Source organism: Magallana gigas, chromosome 1 (genome assembly GCF_963853765.1).
Source record: "Magallana gigas chromosome 1, xbMagGiga1.1, whole genome shotgun sequence".
Taxonomy (NCBI): Eukaryota; Metazoa; Mollusca; class Bivalvia; order Ostreida; family Ostreidae; genus Magallana; species Magallana gigas.
Window position 1 is genome coordinate 34,447,838 of NC_088853.1, and position 15,039 is coordinate 34,462,876.

At 28.9% G+C, this 15,039-nt stretch overlaps 1 protein-coding gene across 1 annotated transcript in view; it reads left to right on the forward strand.

Moving 5' to 3' along the window:
• Nucleotides 1-15,039, forward strand: part of LOC136275870 (uncharacterized) — a 47,902-nt gene that overhangs the window by 691 nt on the left and 32,172 nt on the right. The gene's annotated exons all lie outside the window — the stretch shown is intronic.

The window sequence follows — 15,039 nt, forward strand, 5'->3', positions numbered from 1 at the left end:
TATATTTATAGTAAATTAATTAATCATACAAAAATATACTTTCATTCCCTATCAGGCGTTTGAGTTGTTTCGAATAATTCAGAATTGGGCCTAAATAGCAAAGAAATAACGAAATAAAAATAAGTTAGAAAATCATTATGTTTAATATAAACAAATAGATTCATTTTTTGTTGTCATTTATGTATTTGATGTCGGTCTCAAATGTGTTGACCTACTTTCGCTTTGTAAGAACAACGATATATAGGTACAAGTAATAGCTTTCCAAAATGCTTGGCTTAATAAACAAAATTATACAATGGAAGGACGCATGTATCATATAGGTTATCTTATAAAAAATCATTTTTAATTTCCGCTGCTGATTATGAATTCATCATAACGATTTGTTCAGATTAAAGTACAAATGTTCTAGTGCATGTTGTGTACATAAAAAATAATTATATTTTATAAATCACATTGTGTTCAGAATTACACATGTAATAACTGCAGTTACACTTAAAAGCAATTGATAAAACAATTTTAAGATGCAAAATAAACTGAAAGGTATTTTTTATAAGTTCCATCCATAGAAAGTAAAGATATTCAAGCATGCATATACTGTTTTTTGAAAATGTATGGGGACAGTTTTATCCAAATCATCTTTACAAGCAATTAGAAAGGGCAAATTCTCCAAATCATAGAAAAATCCTATTTATATCCTTAATTCATTTCAATTAAAGTTTCATTTTCAATTTAAATTATTACATGATCCGACAAAAGTTAGATGATTGACTATAATGGCTATATGCAATTCATTATATTTCCATTTATTATATATGTAAAGTTAAAATAAGTGTCTGCTACTAAAGAAGTGGGGGCAGGCAGCCCATGCACTCCCACCCCAATGCTACGTGTCTGTGATGTGTTAACTCACATGCATAGGGTTGGATACCGTTATGGATGAAACGGTACGATACCATACCGGTATTTTTGAAATGATACGGTATTTTTAACGATACGGTACTAGACCTCAATAAATGAGAATGATAGTTATTTTCTTTCAATAAAGGTGTTTTTGATCTTTCAGTGTTATAATTTATAAAGATAGTATATAATATATTTACAATAACATATGAGTTTACAAACTATGTTTATGCTCCAATCTTTTAATAAAAGATTAACAGACAAATAAATTGAATCTGATTCTCAAATGTTTAGTAAAGTTCCTTGTGTTTTCCCCTTTTCCCAGGCAAAATAACTGGCAATTGTTGCAAACACCACCATCTGATTTCCTACTGAAATGAGACTAAACAGCCGAGCGCGTTTACCCGGTTGTCAGCCATTGTTTGGTCGCACTAATTGACGAAACATCAGAAAATAGAACGGAATTTTAAAAAAAACTTTTGCGCTATTTTGTCTTTTAAATTTACATTTATTGTCAGAATAAAATTAAAAACTATCATTGTAAATGTATATTAGTTTTTTTTTAAATTTATGTATTGACTTATTATAGTATTGGCAGTCGAATCAAGGATCGTACTAAGAACGGGAAAGCTCATATTTCGTTAATTAGCCTATCCTTTTAATGCGCGGGGAATTCGATTTTAGCGAGTCTGTAATTGTTTTTTTAACATCATTTTAATTGTATAAAAAGGTTTCAAAGATACAGAAATACCGTTATTAGTACCGGTATTAAATGAAACGGTATTTTACCGGTATTTTTAAAGCAAGTATTCGGTACGGTATTGGTACCGTGTACCGGTATCCAACCCTACACATGCATAGTTTGATCTGGATTGAGTCGGTGCAAAAAACTATGGATGAGATATATTATGGTGCAGAATCGCGATCTTTCCTTATCATTCATGCAACAACTGATATGTTGATTCGATGGTTTGAATGAACTTATCCACTGGTATAAATTAAATGGGAATTTAATGGGTAAATCAATTTTTTTTTACATTAATTTTCTTTTTGAAAGTACTACACATCTTATACTTTGGATTGAATGATTTTGAAATAAATTAACACACATTCTTGACAGGTAATTGTTTATAATCAGTAATGTACATTACTAAGAGAAACACGCAAGTTCTGTATCCTTTCCATGTTGAATGAAATAGTTTAATCAATCAAAAATTTGGGTCACACTTCGCTTCAACACGATTTATAGTTCTTCCAGTAAACATTGCACCTATATGAATATATGTATTCGATCCTCTAATCCAAACTGATACTTTTTTAGCAATAATAATAATCCTACACCAATAAGTATACCTACATTGCACCGTATTAGACAACATTTGAGAACTGGTTGTGATGCCCATCCCATTTCCCTCCAGCTAAAATATAGCTTATCTATTTTAAATCAGGAAAACTAACGTGCATCAGTTGTACATCCCATTTACTTGAAAATATCTGCTCACTGTGTTTTTATATTCCATATAACATTTTCATCAGTTGTGAATGTAATTAAACATGCATCCACATTATTTTAACTTTTCTTAAAAATCTTTATTTTGATTGCTCCTATTGATTGCACTGTTGAAGATGACATCTATAGAATGTTAGATATGCCTGACGTCCATGAATTGTTAGGCACTAAAATCGTGTTGGAAATTTCAACTGCAACAAATTTTTATTTCTGCAACCATATTGTATCAATTTCAAAAATTTTATCAACAACTTTCCAAAAGATTTGTACAGTTTTTTCCTCATATTTATATTGTAGATTATTTTTTCTCCTTTGCCTATAATTTATAATTGAGTTACACCATATTAAGCATTTGACATTTTTTATTTCACAGCATTGTTTAGAAATCAGAACAATTTCTGTATAAATAATACAATATTCCATTTACATCAGATATAGAAAACAATTTCACAAATGTATTTTTAGCATCTAGTACATATGATATGTACATGAAGTTAATTATCTTGAAATTTAATTTTTAATTTATGATGAAGCAATGACTCATATTTATAATGTAGAGACATCGTATAGTATAGCTCTCATAATGACTGTTTGCACATTTTATGGGAGGAGACTTACTGCACAGATAGATATAGAGCAGTATATAATTTTATTTACATTTATTAGAAATATAGATTCACAAGACCTACAGTTCTACAACACCTTCTGTTTTATTGTTTTTTTGTCTTTATACAGAGATAATCAATTTGATTGGGGAGGGAGAGGGGGAGGGGGAAGGGGGAGCAAGAAACAGGCATAACTATATGCAACTGCAGCAATCTTGTTTTGACACTTTAAATAATATGCTTGTGAAGATCAGCCTCTTAAAAAGTTGATTTTCAAAAAAACATGCTATTATTTTTGCTAGAAATAACCCATAAAAATATGAAAAAATATTCATGACTGAATTAGAAAAAAACATGAATTAATAGTTGTTGATGTTCATGTAGATTTAATGAGAATGCATTCCTGAATTATAGGTAGAGTACATATAACATACATTACAATTCATCATATGGCTATATTTTTTATGCGCAATGAATTTGCACTGCTTGTGGTGCTGTTACATTGTACCAAACACCAACACCCCTACCCCCTCCCCCGCCTCAGAAATTTTCTGGGAAAAACACTGAAAACAAGGGAAGAGATCATAATGTCATTATATTTGCGCCAACATATAGTACATAGGAATACAAGTAACTGATATTTGATACTATGTTAGTTTTCACTGTATCATTTAATGAATTTACTGTTAATGTGCTTTAGTCGTTGGATAAAAGAAAGAAAAAAAATGTCTCATATTTGAGTTTCATATTGTTTTATTTATATAATGCACTCTATGTTATTCTTTAAAACAATGGTGATTTCAACCAATTTATAAAAGAGGCAGCCATATTTCAATCCTGTCTGTTTCAGTCTCAAATGGGGCATCTTGTCATGGGTTAATTCAGTTAGTTTCTAATATAGATCGAGCTATGAAAATAGCTACCCTTAAGTTACTTTCTATACAGCCATAAATAAACTTATAAAGTTTCTGAATAAAACAAAGGGAATCATAAACATTCATATCAAACCTGTAAACCATTATAACCCTTCAGACCTTTGATACTGTTTTAAATAAAATAGTAAAAAGAAAATACCAAAATGGAACTAATAAATAATGTTAAGTTGTATTCATTTTCCATATTTTCCAAAGGGAAGGAATTCTGATTAGTTTCACTCTACATACATTTTCACTTTAAAAGAAATAGATACAAATTAACGATTATTAATTCATCTAGTTTTTGAAATCTTGGACCTCTTATTTGACTTATCAGATTACGTGTTAGAATCAGAAAAAATTAGATATATATACTGCTGCCCCTATTAAAAGAAATCAAATTTTATGGAAAAATATATTATTCTGAACTAAAATGTCTTAAGATAACATCAAATATTTGCTACTTTGTCTCAATTTTATTTACCAACGACTCAACATTTAACAATGTTTAATTTATTTATATATTGGAGCAAAGTTTTTTTATTGGATGATGCAAACTTGAACAAAATCCAACCAGCATGCAAAATATCTAACCTTCACAAGTTGTGCTTTTAGATCAAAGGATTTTGTAGAGAAGAGCAAATCAGATACCCTTGTCTTGAGAAATTTTTATCATTTAGTACTGATTATATAAAAGGACATTTTCACTTTTATTAAACAATAATAAAATCTTTAAGTAGTCCGAGTTGCACTACGTCATAATACAGATTATACAATATTGGTTCGACTTTTAAAAAGCGTTTTTGATACCAAGTATTGATTTTGCTCTACATCGCTGTTGTAATCAATGGCATAATTAGCAATTAGAATGGTAATATATGTATTCCATCAGAGATAAGAAATGATTAATGTTGAAAAATTGATTCTGTTAAAGTAAAATGAAAAATGAAGTTTCTGATTAACCAACATCTCAGGTTATTATATCTTCTTTGCTTTAACCCCCCCCCCCCCTATTTTTCTTCTTCTTTTACTGACACCGGATTAAATTTGGAGACAGTACCTATTTCGAATTTAATCAATCGTCAATTAATTAATGTTTAAATGATATCTAACATTGTTGACATATCTAGGCAGAAAACTGTAGCAGGGTCTACATGTTTAAAGCTTATAGCATAAAAGTATTCCATAACATATAATTTATTTTACCAAATCTTTTTTCTAGGATGTCAATCTATAGAATAAAAACCATGAATTTAAGTTTGATTCCATTAAATAGTGAAAAAATTACCAAACGAAATACTAGCATTGCATTTTTTGTATTCTATTTTGAAACATCAGGTCCATAAAGCATACTTACTTACACAAAGTTGTGCAAAATTATTGATGATATATGGCTTAAAAAAATATTAATACTATATTTTGTATGTTCAGTTCTAATTTTCCCAAAATTGATAATTATTTCTAGGAAAAACGGACGTTTGGCAAATTTCATAATTGTCTATTATTTTCGCAAGGGGGTACACCCGTCTGAGAGGTGAAAACAAACAAACTAACATGTAAACATACATATTTCTTCTGTATATATATTGCTATAATGTATATCTATCATTTAAAGCTAAGCTTTTAATGATTGAGTCCATTTATTGCTGAGTATAGGACTACCTTAATCAATTGCATTCCAAATTCTTTTATTTAAAAGCACAGTTGAATTTAAAATCCAACAATCAGCTGTAAAATATTTCTGACATATTACAATTTTTACTAACAAGTAAAATATTAGTTAACAAATCAAGATACAGTATCACTTTTATTATGTACAAAATTATAATTCAGATCAATTTCCTATTCAAACCTATACACATTTTTATCAATAATTCAACTTATATATCAAAATTTTCACATATATATATATATGAATTATATGTTTAATCTATGTTGTTTGAAATATTTCATTTAAATGAACAAAAATAAAATTATTAATTTTAAATATTTCTTAAATTTAGAATCTATTGTAATTTTCTTTGAAACCATGACTGCATCTGTGTTGATCAATGCCATAATATTATCTTAAAAATTTATAGAAAGAAAAAAAATATTATTTTCTAATTGATATTTAAGGTGCCTCTAAACATTTTCAGTTTATTCCAATTTTCTACAAAATACCACAAAACATATACTAATCAAGTATTTAAATGATGAAAAAGATATGAAAAATATTTTTATATTTTTTTTTTTTTCCATGTTTTTAAAATAAATTTTAAAAAGCTATCTACTAACAAATTGAGAGATTTTTTTTTTCACATACATGATTAATATTTTTTCCGGACTTCTAAAAAAATATAGCACATCTTTAGATTCAAAAATATTATAATATTATTGCATTTCTTAAAATTATTTCTCCAATACATAGTTGTTTAATCTTGTTACTTTGATCTGAAAAAGTTGCTTGATGTTATAAGAAAATGTATTTTAATAAATTTGATATAAAAAATTGAATCGAAATCATTGCAATAATAAACACAAAATATATTTTAAATTTTACTTGGAATGAAAGTTCGTCAGTTAAAAGATATAAATCTTAAGTTCAAAGGGCTATACACCTTGCAGACTTTTCATTTTTGAGTTCAAAATATTTCCTATATATCACGTTGGAATTATAAATATATACATATTTCATCATAGGTTTATATATAAGTAAATATTTGCTTTAATGCAAAATTAACTTAAATATATAAAGGGGTAAATTAACTAATAGGATTTATGACTGTACCCCAACCTTAAATATAATTAAAATTTTTAAACCACCCTCCCATCCTTTTAATGTGGAAAGGAGCATTTGTTGCCATTACAGTTGATACCCATCCTTTCCATATTTTGAAATAAAAAAAATTGTACCTCTTCCATTAGCCATACAAAGTATGTTGCCCCCTGCTCACCACGGGGAGGTAGAAGTAGGGTTTTGAGCAGGATATATATTTATAAATTTAAAATTCACAACAAATGCATGCCTTTAATTTAAATAACACTTATTATACATGTAAAAATTCTTTTCAATATAAATTGTTTAGTTGATTATTACAAAAATCAAAGAAAATTTGATTCTCATTATGCAAAAACTATGATGATACAGATTGAAAAAAATTTATATTTGATATTTAAATTATTGTCTTACTTGTTTTTTTAATTACACAAATAAAAAATAAAAACAAAATAAAATTCTGAACATTTTTTTCAGTATATTTAAATTCATCATTGATCAAATATATTACATGACATTTAAAATCATTGCATTTCATATATCAATTTTTTCTCCTCAAGAACATATAGATGTAAACAAAATGAAAATTTAAATAATTCACATATGAGTGCATAATCCACTTCCTATTTAAATGATTTCTAATATATACAATATAACATTTTTTCCCTAATTCCTCATAAATTCTCAACATATATTAATCTTACATACAACGTATTTAGATTTGAATATATATACATAATGATAATATTTTCATTCATATTCATATAAAATACCAAACAAAACATTACTCCTAAATATTGTTTAAAATTTTCACCATTGTTCCAATATTATATGATCTATTCATTTAAAGTGTTCTTCCCTTGACATGTTTGATTCCAAATTTAATTCCTTTCTTTTTCATTATACTATTCATCAGAAATATATAATAAAAATCTTATATGTCCAACATTAGCATTTATTATCTTGATAATTTCCACAAATACTGATTAGACTACACTTTCTATAAACTTAAATGTGCTTGGTCTGATTTTTTATTCTATTACAATACAAATTCTTTTTACATACAAACTATTTATTTTAAAAAGTTATGTTTAAATTCTCCTTTTTTTACAAACAAAATCAGACTCCTTTCAAAGTTAAAAATATTCAATGTAAAAAAAATTAATGTTTCTTTGGGTTAACATAAAATAAAACCAAAATGCATCACAGGAAAGTTTAAGAAAGGAAACTCATTAGATGTCCCTCAAATGATTATAGGGTTGTTTAACTTGCATGTTAAGTATCGATTATTATAAAAACAAACTTCACAAAAATAAACGATCAAGTATCGATTATAAAAAAAAAAAAAACTTCAGAAAAATTAGCAAACAAATCCTACAAATGGATATTTGTAAATTGTCTGATCCAATGACTTTTATTTAAAAGGTGTCAAAGATGTAATACAACCACTCTTGTCTCGAAGTCAGGGGTGAAATTTCAGATTAGACAAAATGCTTTTTTAGCAAACTTCTGACATATTTTTCTTCATTAAAATTTGGATTAATTGACTAAGAAATCCACTGCAATGTCTATGATTTCACATATAGTTACCAAAACAATCGTTTAAATGCATCCTCAAGTTGATTTGAAATCAGACCAATCAACTTTAATAAATAGTTATTCTAACATTTCAAAAATTTACATTATTTAAATCTGTATTTTGCTTTTGCTTTGCCAACAGGAAACAATTTACAACTGAAAAATATTTGTACAGAAAAAAGCTTACATACTCAAACATATACTCACACATAGATTTCAGATGAATTATAGCTGATATGAATAAAATTTAATTTAATTTAAGCTCATTTTTTCATCCATATCATGGGTACGACACAAACACAATTAAAAATCCACTGCAAATTAAATTAATACAGTTAAAAGTAAAGAAAAGTTGAAGGGATAAAAAATAGTAAATATGCCCAAAAACCCAATAAGATTTCATTAACCTCAATAAAAAATTCACTTCATTTTTCCCAATCAAATAACGTTCATACAACATATTTTTCCCTATTCAAAATTTTAACAACAATCAGTTTCTTCTTAAATCATTTTTTAAATGTAAACCACAATTTCTTTCATTTCTATGATTAACATTCAAAAAAAGAAAAAAAACAAAAACCATATTCAACGTAAATGTAATTGTCTTTACTATGAACTACATTTCTGTTATTCTTATTGTTTTTCCAATCAAAAATCAATCAAAAAACTACACCTTCCTCCATTTATATTGAAATCGCTAATAATGAACTTTTGCTTCCTTTGTCATGGAAATAAACCCCCAGTGATTGCATCTCATTTCTATTGCATTCATTATTGAATATAATGAAATCAGTTATTTTGAAATACATGTATCACTTTCATTGAAACCACTGATCAGTCCCCATAAATGATAATTAAATCTGCTTTATAATAACAATTATATTAAAATATCCTTTGCAATGACAATGAACTTTTTTCACATAACTAAATTACAGTTTAGAGAAAATAAATATGTACAGTATGTACAAACTACATATATATAATACATCAAAATCAATCATACAGGCATGATGAAGAGATAACAGATATAATTTAACCAAGAGAACTAACTCCCTCAAATATAGTACATGTATCTAATATTATACAAATATTGGTAAGTTGGATTATGTTTCTGAAATTAAACAGTTTTTCAAATTTTACAACATTTGGATTTGTTATGAAATAGTTTGGAAAACATCTAATTTAACCCTGAATTGGATATATATACATCAATACATTTGAAAAGGTAGTGAAATTCATCCCCAATTTCATTGCAGGTACATAGATTACGAATTCTGTTTTCTCTTGGAATGTTAAACCATCTACCTATCTCAATAGGTAATTTAGCATTAAATAATTACCAGTTATAAAGTTACAATATTTCTTACATAATTGTGTTTACAAAGTCAATAAATTCTTTTCAAAATCCAGTGACTTTTTAAAAATCATATAATTTAAACCTTTTGGATAAATATTTCTCTCACTATACCATGATTGCTTAAATTGGTCTAATATAATATTGTATACTTTAGATTTTAACCAGGGTATGTTTATTGTGTTTTGATACCATATATATGTCAATCCACATTGATTTAAAGTATTCTTAATGGGTTGACACCATGGGTTATTAAAATTCTTCAATACATGCAGCTTTCTTCATGGTTGGTGTCAGTAATTATGTTAGAGTGATCAACTGCTTGATATGCAAAATGTGAATTGTTATGATCTAATCATCTGTGTTTTCTTCCTTTTATTAAAGAGTAAAATTAATTTAATAGTTTTTATGTAAACGAAACTATTGATGATTAACAAAATATGGAAACCCAGCAAAAAGAAAACAACCTTATATTCGAATATTCTAATTAAATACAAATTAGTTTTGGCTATTTATTAAAGGACAAACTTAAGATTTAAATAACTAAAAATATTCAGATTAATGAGTTCATTTTCAATGATATATAATTAACGTTCAGCAGATTAAAGTGTTTGAAAGTGGTGATTTTTCTCTAAAACGTAATAGAATGCAAAGAGATTATGATGAGATTAACATAATATTAAAATGAAATAAAAAAATTCCATTATAATTTTAATCAAATTTACAAAATAATGCTCCATGAAATCTGTTATTGTAATACGGAAATGATCACTTAATAATATGTTCAGGTTTGGGTTTCTATAGTTACATCAAAATTCAATTTTCAAAAATGGCACCTACATGTCACTCAATTTCCCTTCTGTTGAAATACGAAAAAATTGAAATAGTCTGCATAGTTTCCTGAATTTCAATATAACACCTGTAAAGTTTCCCAGAAATCTCCTAAAACAAATTTAAGGTAAAAGCCATCTAATGTTAAAACTTTGACTTCATTTATTTCTATTCCAATTTTTCCCAGTTGTATCAATAAAATTTCTTTCTACATTATACAATCAAAAACCTTTCCAATAAGTAATCAACACAATTCTACCTGATAATTCCTAATGAATGTTTCATTGGAAACTGATCATTATGTGTACGAATTCAACAATGTACATGATACTGCATCATGATAGCTAAAATATGTTGGTAATTGCCTAACATCAACCTGTATCTCACCTGAAACGTATACATGATCCCTGCTTCTGTAGTAGTAAAGTTTACATGTTGTTTGTAGTTCTGATTCTTAAAAAACCTTTGAACTGATCCATTCTGTTTTGCATCCTCATTGAAATCCCCCATGATAATTGTGTTTACAGATTTGTTGTTTAAGGAATTCAATACCTGCTGAAAGTTCTCAAGGAATGCTGTCAGATTTACAGATTTTGGTCTATAAACACTCAAAACTAAAACATTTTCTAACTTCATTTTTAATCCTATTACTTCAATATTCATCCCAAACAAAGAAATGATATCATATTCCTGTTCATTTTTCAAATATACTCCAACCCCACCACCTTTTGACAATCTTAAATTTGAATGCATTTCTGAATCATCTCTATATGCTGCATGTCTTGGAAGATGATGAAATTGGTATCCTTCTAACATGAAATTGTCAGTACTTTCATTAGGTTTTAACCATGTTTCTGTTAAACATATGATATCTGCTTGTTTGAATCTTTCATCATTTTTCAAATCTGCAAAATGCTTGTTCAAACTTTGAATGTTCTGCAGAATTATTTTTTTCCCATTCAAATATAAATTTTCAGGATTACCTCTGATGGTAATTTTTTCCATTTCATTTATACCTCTCTTAACATCTGGATCAGCATAAATAAGTTTTTGAAATCGATCCATATCATCTGTCTCTATAAACAAACCCTCCTTTGTAGTGACTCTTGACAATGCAACATAAGCTTGACCTGGAGCAAATGCTTTATCTAAGTTGACTACAATTTTATCCGTTGTCATTCCTTGTACCTTATGAGCTGTACATGCCCAAGATAAACGAATTGGAAATTGGTTTCGTAACACTGTACATTTTTTGTCCCTGATATCCTCCTGAACTCTTTCAATAAATACAATATTACCATCTTCTTCTGTTTTTAATCCAGTTTTCTTCCCAACATTTTTATCATCAAAAACAATTCCAACTGCTTTCACTACATTTCCACAATTTTCATCAAAAACAAACTTTGAAATATGTCCCATTACTCCATTTACCAGTCCATCTTCAACATTGCAATTCCTTGTCAGCATTACTCTTGCATTAATAGACAAAATCAGAGTGGTTGGCAAGCCATCGCTTTTTGATTGTGTCAATGGTTTGTTCCTCATCATTAGTTTTCCTGATGTTTTGTCCTTATTATAATCCAAAGAATCAATTTCTATCAAATCTTTGCATGATCTCCTTAGCATTGTTAAATTATATGTGTTGACTTCAGCATTTGTAGAAAACACATGTAATGCATCAATTGGTCCTTCTCTAATACATTCAAGTAACAAGTTAGTTTGCTCTTCAGTCAAATTTTCTTTCTTTTCTCTTGTACGGAAAGAATTGAGAACCATTGCAAAAGACAAATCATCCCTTTGCCTCATAATTTCCTTCAATTCAATCATTTTGAACAGATTAAGCCAATAGTCCATTGGATATGACATGTTTTGCTCATAAAGCCTTTCCTCTTTACGCTGTTTCACTGGAGGAAGCTGATAAAAGTCTCCAACTGCAATGACACATATTCCCCCAAAAGGTTGTTTGCATTTTTTAATTTGCACAAGTCTTTCATGTACGTAGTAGAGAAGCCTTTTGTACACCATCGATATTTCGTCAATGATGAGTATTTGCACATCTGCTAACTTTACCCTCAGTTCACAAAGTTTTTGTTCTCCAAGTGGTTCATATGGCAATGGAAGAAATTTTGTTAAAGAAAACAAGTGATGAAGTGTATTCCCACCAATATTGAAAGCTGCTGTTCCTGTGAATGCTGCAAGAAGAACTGATACTTTTTCTGGACCAGACACTATTCTAGAAAGCAAACGTGATGATTCATAATGAATTGCTTTAATAAGATGACTCTTTCCCGTCCCTGCACCTCCAGTTACAAACAAAAACAGTGGCTCACAATTGTCACCTGATATTTTCCTTATACACCAATTTCGTACATTGTAAAACATATCCTTTTGTGTTTCATTTAGATGTTGAAGAATAGGTAAAATTTCCTCTCTTGAAGTCATGTTTTGATCAACATGATACATAATGTCAAAATTATGTGTTGAATCATTCTCAATGTCTGGTATTCTATCAACAATATCTTCAAGTAACTTTGTTTCAAGTTTCATCTTTGCCATGCCATCCAATCTTAGCGCTTCAGTTTCTGGACATAATTTCGACCATGCATCCTCTGGTTCACCATTCATCTCATATGCTTCTTGAGCATTTTCTATCATTTCTTCATTTTTTGCGTACCGTGAATGATTATAATTGACAATTTCTTTCACAGATTGTGTTCCACTCAAACCAACAATTCTTACAAAACCAGTTTCATAAAAATTTTCGTATAAATCAAAACCTGGTGGTTTCAATTGATTGTCTTTCCAGTATGGTAGGAAAAGTTGCAAAAGAGATTGGTAATATTTTTCAGACATTTTCTCCTTGTTAAACCTTGGATACCGTACAACAGCATGTTGTGTTCTTGTTCTTCGTTGCACATAACCTTTCCCATTTTGTAATTCAAATACATTTTCATTTGGTTTCTTAGGAACTTGGGACTTTGAGAGAACTCTGAATTCAGAACAAAAATCTGCAAGACACATTTTATGGAAATTTGGCCTATTGGGTCGATTCATATAACGTTCCACAATGTTTGTCATCCACAGTTCATCATCATCTTCATCATCAGATATCTCTACATTTGTTGATGATCTCTTCTTGAGCATGGATAATGGCTTACTTAAACGAACAGGATTGTCACCAACTGGTATGAATACAACTTTCCTAGAACATTCTTTCATTTTCAGGTTACATACTCGATACACTGCTTCCTGAGCACTAACTTCTCTGTGATGCAAATATGCAGAACCTATTTTTTTCAATGTTTGCTTAGCATCAAAATTCCCTTCTTCAGCTTCCAATTTTGTTTGTCTGAGTAACATACCCATTTCCCTTTCTGACTTTGATATATAGGAGATCATATAAACAATGCAACTGAATGGATCATTTACATGCTGTATGTCCATGTTAGCATCCCAAGCTTTCAGCAAACATCTGTTATACTGATTGGTCCACAATTCATCTGGATTTCGTTTCAGAAAAACAGTCTTTCTTGATGATAGCATATTATGGGCCTCTTCATACAATTCCTGAGTTAATGATAAATTATCAAATATCTCTTGCGTTGTCATAATATTTCCATCATCATTCTGTATTTTTTCCCAAACACTAAGTAAAATTTCCTTTGCATATGCTGTGTTGATCTCCACATTCTGTTCAAACTCATCTGAATTTTCATTTTCAAAAATAGTTGTCATAAACGTTTTTACAGATGGTGGCCTGGGGAAATTAAACCTACATTCTGTTCCCTTCTTTTTACATGATTTGGAATGCTTTTTGCTGTGTTGCTGTACTTCTAAAACTGTTTTTCTCAATTCTGCATCCTCATTTTCACTTGGAATAGCACAAGTCACGTATCTGTCAATGAACTTACATACCGCTTCATCACCCTCAGATTCAAGATTTGGTGCATTTTCAACCCAATATAAACAATGCATATGCGGAGATCCTCTCTGTTGAAACTCAACTCTATGAAAATAGTCAACCACCTTTCCAATAGGTTCTGCTGGAGAAAGAATGACTTCCTTGTGAAATATTTGAAATCTATGATCAAACATCCTAGCAACAGTCACAGGATTTGATCTTAAAACCTCATTCTTTTCTGACCAATCCATTTCTTCTGGATCTTTTGAATCATTCTGTTGACGCAAAATAACCCTGACAGCATCATTCCATCTATACTCTGCTGCAGAAAACGAACAAAACCATGTTGGAATTCCTAATTGTCGTAGCATAGCAAACAGATCCTTCTGTGCATTTGACCAATATGCAGGAGTTCCTCTAATTGGTTGCATAAATCTAAGAGCATCATCATTTCTCAACAAACTAGACAAACTTCTTGGATCTTGCAACATGTTCAATGTTACTGGTTTTCCACTGCTACACTTTAATAAAGATTTGCGGATTGAAATTTGAGTTTTCTCAATTACTTGATTCAATTCAGACATATACTGACTAAAAAAAATATAATTTGTATCCTTTGCAAACCTGTTGTCAATATTCATTAACCTATTGTTAAAATACCTACAAAGGGTTATTCTCTCTGGTCTTT